A 7,163-nucleotide genomic window follows, 5' to 3' on the forward strand; every position below is an offset into this window, starting at 1 on the left:
TTGACTACTCAGGTTTCGGAGTTGAAGAGTCAACAGGCCAATCCTACTTTTCATCAGCCAAATCAAGTACACGGATACACCCGGAATAAAAGCAGGGGACCTCGCTTTTCTGGAAGAGAGGGAAGAGGACACGTTAGCATGGATTTCCAGCCTTCAGGATTTGGTTATCTTGAGCCATAAGGATCTGTTCCTGAGCCTCAATCCTGTACAGTATCATATGATAACTCATTATACACAGCGACATCTCAGGATCCGTCTAACTTTGAACCTCAACTACCTTATGGACCAAGTGAAAGTGTTCCATACACGGCGTTCAACCAGAATCAACCTCATTATCGACAGAGAAGACAGGATGCTGTGTGTTGGAACTGTGGATATACAGGGCATCTTCACTACTCATGTACTGTCAGGACGGATCATAGGAGGAGACCTTTAAACTTTTCGCAGGCCTATGGGAAGGGTCGCCCATAGGTTTTCAGGATTGCCCCACTTCACAGATACCGGATGGACTCGTTGGACATTCAACAGAAGTGGACATTGTTGTGGAGGACATATCAGTTCCGGCACTTTTGGACACAGGTGCCACAGTTTCAGTAATGTCTCAATCATTTCATAGGAGTCATCTTAGTCACATCCCCATTCATCCTCTAGGAGACCTTCTTGATATTGAATGTGCTGGAGGGGAGAACCTGCCCTACCTTGGATATGTGGATGTTCTAATACAGACCATCGGTTCTTCCATTTCTTCCAGATCGTGCCTCCTTCTTGTAGTTCCGGAGACCCAGTACAACTCCCGAGTACCAGTGCTCCTTGGAACCAATGTGCTCAAACCTCTACTGGAGGAGTGTAAGACTTTGTTGGCACCAAGTTCCTCCAGAAAGCAGAATTGTTTACACCATACTATTTGGCATTTAGGACCATAGTACTACAGGAGAAGGACATCCGTCGGAACAACTGGAGACTTGCCTATGTCAGGAGTTGTGAACCAACAGGTGTTTTGATTGGACCAAATAGCAGAGTAGTGATCAAGGGTCAGCTAACGAAAGCACTGCAGTTTCCCAAGGTTTGTGCTCTACTGCAACCCACTGTTGATAGTAGGATCTCTCAGGACCTCGACATAGCTCCTATTGTTGTGGATTATGATGCCAATTTTCCAGGGATTGTTGATGTGCACATCTCTAACGTGACTACCAGGACAGTTGTTGTGCCACCTAAAGCCCCTCCTCTGCGAGTTACAACCAGTCTCTCTTGAGGAACCTGTCACAGGTTTGCCAGTGGATAAAGACACTCTCTTAAAGGACATTGATGTTGAGTTGAAGGATCTCACTGACAGCCAGATCGATCAAGGACTTGGACTCATCCTCAAGTTTCAAGACATTTTTTTGCAAGAGTGATAACGATTTGGGACATTCCTCTGCTGTGAAGCACAAGATCAACCTAACAGATGCTGCACCATTTAAACAGAGGCACCGACGAATACCACCGTCCATGTATGATGAAGTTCGAAGTCACTTGACTCAGCTACTTAGTGCTGGAGTCATACGCAAGTCTCATAGTCCCTGGGCCTCGAACGTGGTACTCGCACGCAAGAAAGACGGCAAGCTGCGCATGTGTATTGATTTTCGCCAGCTCAACAAACAAAGTATCAAAGATTCCTATGCCCTGCCAAGAATAGAAGAACTTTTGGACCACTTAGGTGGAATGAAGTACTTTTCCGTGCTGGACATGAAAAGCGGTTACCACCAGGTAGAGTTGTACGAGGAGCACAAGGAGAGAACAGCCTTCACAGTTGGTCCTCTAGGTTTCTACGAGTTTAACCGAATGCCCTTTGGTCTCTGTAATGCCCCAGCTACATACCAGCGTCTCATGGAGGAGTGCCTTGCCGGTCTGAACCTAAATATCTGCCTGATATATTTGGACGACCTTATTATTTTTTCTCGGACATATGAAGAGCACATGGAGAGGTTGGAACTTGTACTTCGTCGTCTTCAGGAGACAGGATTGAAACTAGCCCCCAAGAAGTGCAAGTTCTTCAAGAGACGAGTAAAGTATGTGGGATACATCATCTCAGAGGACGGCATTGAGACAGATCCAGACAAGGTAAATAAGATCCAAGATTGGCCAACTCCAGCAAACCCAGATCAGGTCAGGAAGTTCCTCGGTTTCGCAGGATATTACCGGAAATTTGTCAAGGATTTCTCTTCGATTGCAAGACCCCTTTCCATGCTAATCCCTCAAGGAACAGTCAAGAAATCCAAGTCGCGGAAACCTCTGGAACAAATCAACTGGATTTGGGGACCAGATCAAGAATGTGCATTTCAGGAGCTAAAGAAACGTCTGACCTCACCACCCATCCTGGGATATGCAGACTACAGGAAGCCATTTGAACTGCACATTGACGCCAGCGGTCGTGGTTTAGGATCTGTACTCTACCAGGAGCAGGATGGTCATCTAAAGGTCATCGCCTATGCGAGCAGGTCATTAAACAAGTCAGAAAGGAATTATTCTGCACACAAGCTGGAATTTCTCGGACTGAAATGGGCAGTAACTGAAAAATTCCATGACTATCTATATGGAAGCTACTTCGAGGTTGTAACAGACAACAATCCATTGACATATGTTTTAACTACAGCAAAACTTGACGCCACTGGACATCGATGGCTGGCTGCATTATCTGGATACAACTTCACGATCAGATACAGACTAGGGAAAACTAACATTGATGCGGATACGCTGTCAAGACTCCCAGAATTGAGCAAGACGAAGGAGGACCAAATTCCCACAGATTCTGTACAAGCCATCTGCAACCTCGCAAATACTACCAACTTTGTGGAGAGTCTCTGTTTTGCAACCAGTATCACCAAGGAGGATGAAACACCACTGACAGAGGATATATGTGAAACCAATGCGCGAGACTGGAGGAGAACTCAGGGCAAGGATCCAGTCTTATCCATCATCATGGAACATGTACGATCCGGCCAACGATTGGATAGAAGCCAGCACCTTGGTGATCCTGAAGTTCTCAGCTACTCAAAGGTGTTTCAGAGCCTTAGGATTAGAAGAGGAGTGCTTTTTTCGTATCATCACAGTGGATGGTGAGGAACAGGAACAACTTGTTCTCCCTAAGAGATGTCGGCCATCAGCCCTGCAATGCCTTCATGATGATGTCGGGCATCCTGGACGAGATAGAACATTATCACTGATACGGGAGCGATTCTTTTGGCCAGGGATGACAAAGGACATAGACAGCCACATTCAGAGGTGTGATAGATGTCTCAGGCGCAAATCAACCATGATGAGAGCACCTTTAGTAAGCATTCAGACGTCACAGCCACTGGAGCTTGTGTGCATGGATTTCCTCACACTGGAACCTTCTAAAGGTGGACAACAACACATTCTCGTCGTGACAGATCACTTTACAAAGTATGCCCAAGCCTATCCTACCAAGAATATGACTGCCAAAACCACTGCGGATGTGTTCTTCAACAACTTCATTGTACACTACGGCTTACCCAAAAGGATACATTCTGATCAAGGCCAGAACTTTGTTGGAAAACTCATGACGGAATTCTCGAAAAGTCCAGGACAACACCCTACCATCCAATGGGCAATGGGATAACAGAGCGCTTCAACAGGACGCTCCTAAGCATGTTGGGTACTCTTGATCCAGACAAGAAGAAAGACTGGAAGAGCTACGTGGGACCATTGGTGCATTCTTATAATTGTACCAGACACGAGACCACTGGACAGTCACCGTTTTTCCTGATGTTTGGACGCCATCCCCGTCTGCCTATTGACCTTGCTTTTGGATTGGACATCACCAATGCCAAGTCATCATCTGTATCCAAGTACACAAAGGCACTACAAGACCGACTCAAGACTGCATATGACCTGGCAGTGAAGAACACCAAGGCTGCTCAGTCACGACAGAAGACTAACTATGATCTCAGGACAAGAGCTGCAACCTTAGAGATCGGAGACAGAGTACTGGTGAAGAGAGTTGCTTTCGAGGGCAAGCACAAACTAGCAGACAAGTGGGAGGAGGAAGTATATACTGTGTTGCATCAGCCCAACCTCTCCATACCAGTCTTCACTGTGGCTAAGGAGAACGGAGATGGACCTAGAAGAACACTTCACACGGAATCTTCTTCTTCCAATAGGTTCATTATCACCCCAGCAGCAAGTGAAGACACCACCTATCCCAAAGCCAAGGAAACGTAAGCCAGAGAGCATTCCAAATGTCACTGAGGATGTCACCATCGAGGCAAATGATGAAAGTGAGGAAGAAGATTCAGTAGAGATCCTCGTCTTCTCATCCAAACCTGCGGTAGCAACTGATAACCCAGCTGCAAGGCCAACCGAGGAGAATACAGAAGACACTGAAGATGCCACCAGTTCACAAGTAGTGCCACTACCATCGGAACAGGAAGAAACTTCAGTGAGTACTGAACCAGCATTGGAGCTTGATGTTCATATGGATGAGGACCAACACGTGGATGAATCTGGAGATGTTCACGACTCTGGGCATCAGGAACCTCAAGAACTGGACATTGACGCAATAAAGGAAGAGCCTCAGGATCCAGAGGAGGAGACACTCACAGGGACTACAGTGTCTACTGCAGTACCATCACAGGAGACTGATGGTTTGGAGGAGCAGTCCACGGAGGAAGAGACAGTCCCAAATACATGTGACGTGGTCCCTGTAAATCCATCACCGGAACCTGATGGAACAGCCGAAGAGGTACCTTCTACATTGCAATCACCACCGAGAAGAAGACGACGGTTACTACCGCAAGTACCAGTTAGAGCTTTGAGGAGATCGACACGGCAAAGAAGAGCACCTCAGCGCTATGGTGACATTGTGATGTCAACGTCCGCATCTCAGGCAGCCTGGAGGGCGAGAGCTGAGTATCTGAGGTCACTGTATGATGACGGAGCTTTCGACAGGATGCCAACTCACATCTCAAGATCCATCATGGACCTGGTACATTGCAAGCCCTAATGATGAGGACATCATTCCCCTGGGGAGGGGAAGTGTGTGGCAGGGACATACTTTGTATGTCTGAGTGTTAGGATTAGTTTGCGCCAGTTAGCTTTAAAGTATTGTAAATAATCATTAATTCTCTGTCTTTATTTCAGCATCCAGTAGGCGCTGATATATGCAATGTAAATATGTATTTTAATATATTGCTTTGTTTCAACTCACTACAGTGACTGAAATGAAATAGTTAACAATTCATGTATTTTTAATAAGTTTCTTGATTTCAGCTCATATCAGCGCTGAAACAATTCATATAATTAATCGCTTAGTTTTAGTAGCACAACCAATAGTGTCTACCCAACCGTGACAACACGTTACGATTGGTCCATTCAAACCTGCATGCTTTTTCTATGCCTGAACACCTCGCACCCTGACACAAATGACAAAACTTGTGTGAGAGACAGACAAGCATAGGCGTCAACTTAATTTTCATCAGGTTAGTAAACTAACTATCTTAAATAATGTTTATGCATATCTAATGTAGCAGTCATTCAATAAGTAATCTTAAACACATAGCGTATATTAATAAGGGTAATTAATGCCGTCAGGGTAGTTAACATGTCTTGTAATCGGCACGGCAGGTAAACGCAAAGCTCCCATTTTAATGTGTATCATATATTCCCTTTTAAACATAAACAGCATTAAATAACTTCAAAGCGAGGCATTGTGAGTATGCTTTGTGTATGAATGTTGTCTAATTATTATTATTGCATTTTGCACAAATAATGGCAAAGTGTCTCAATCTAAGATTTTACAGTGTATAAAATATATCTTTCCATGCTTATTGTTATGTCTGCATGGACAGTTTACACTGAATCTGTTTGGTTTTTGATCGCAATCTATCTTATTTCCAGCACACATTATTCCATCGTCTGCTATGGCGGCCAGGCATAAACACGGGCCCCTGTGCCATACATAGGGTATGTAATGTGCCGTACAATACTGTTTATATCATGTGTATATATCATTCTAGCATACAGAATCATCGTTCCTTTATATTAACCTTCTAAGGTAAATAGTGTATGCTGTGCGGTGATTGCCGCCGATATCATTTACGGCTTTGTTTAAGTCATGTCATGAGTTATCGCCCCTGATCTTTGTAAAGTTCAATCCCTCGGCGATCATTATATTTCCGTAATGTTTTAATGTACAGATAATATTGTCGGCGCTCATGCATTCAAGCTCTATTAACATTTATAATGTTAATATACTGAATATATATAAATAGATGTCAATGTATGTTCTGCAAGCATGCCGAACATTGTTATTATATTGTTATTATATTGTTGCTACAATTGTTTCAGGGTTTATCGTGTATGTTGAAATCTACATCCACTTGGAATAAACAGAACTTACAACCCTGCATTCACTTTGCGTGTCGTCATTGTGACCCTGCTACACTTGTCGTATAGCCGCCGTATAGCTTGAATATTGCTGAGTGCGGCGTAAAACTAAACTCACTCACTCAACTCACCCAGTGTAATATATTATGCATGTGATATTCAGTGAGGGACAGTGGAGTGCTATACTTGGACTTGTGCTACAACTTGATAGGCATCTCGGACAGTGACGATGAGAGCATTCTAGAAAGATCTGAAAATTGCTACAAGGAGCCTATTCTAGAAACACCTGCCTTAGTGTAGAATTTTCTAACACCATTTACTTTGGAATATAATTCGGGTGGACTCTTGCCACTCATCTCACATGAAAGCTTAAGTTACCAGAAGACCAGCATTGAGTGAAATGAACGTTATACCTTGCCAGGCCTAGTGACAGGGTGACTTGCTGCTGAGAGGTGAGTAATACCATCACTGTCTTAATTGCTTCAGTCACTGCTCTTTAAATATAGTACCGTTGAATCTGTACTACCACTCTATATTTTGTACTGATAGAGTAATGTCTTTGTATCTATATGTATTGATTTGTGAACATATTTAATTCTAGAATACAACCGTTAAATACATGAAATAGCTTTGTTGTTTTGTTGGCTTCCTTTACCGATGGATAACCTTTGAAATGTTTAGTTTGAATTTGGCAGTCAACACGTGACAATGTCAATCGACCTATTGATAGGCAACGACGAACATACAATGGCTTAAGTCAACAGGGTGATGTTTCATGC

The 7,163-nt window shown here is 43.8% G+C and overlaps 1 long non-coding RNA gene across 1 annotated transcript; it reads left to right on the forward strand.

Moving 5' to 3' along the window:
• Window positions 1-5,422: 5,422 nt before the first annotated feature.
• Window positions 5,423-6,406, forward strand: LOC124278715. The gene is made up of 3 exons (XR_006899157.1): window positions 5,423-5,477; window positions 5,896-5,961; window positions 6,346-6,406. It is a non-coding gene; the product is annotated as an uncharacterized LOC124278715 (long non-coding RNA).
• Window positions 6,407-7,163: the final 757 nt, after the last annotated feature.

The sequence above is a fragment of the Haliotis rubra genome, unplaced genomic scaffold (assembly GCF_003918875.1).
Source record: "Haliotis rubra isolate DU_JTF1 unplaced genomic scaffold, ASM391887v1 Scf240, whole genome shotgun sequence".
Lineage (NCBI taxonomy): Eukaryota > Metazoa > Mollusca > Gastropoda > Lepetellida > Haliotidae > Haliotis > Haliotis rubra.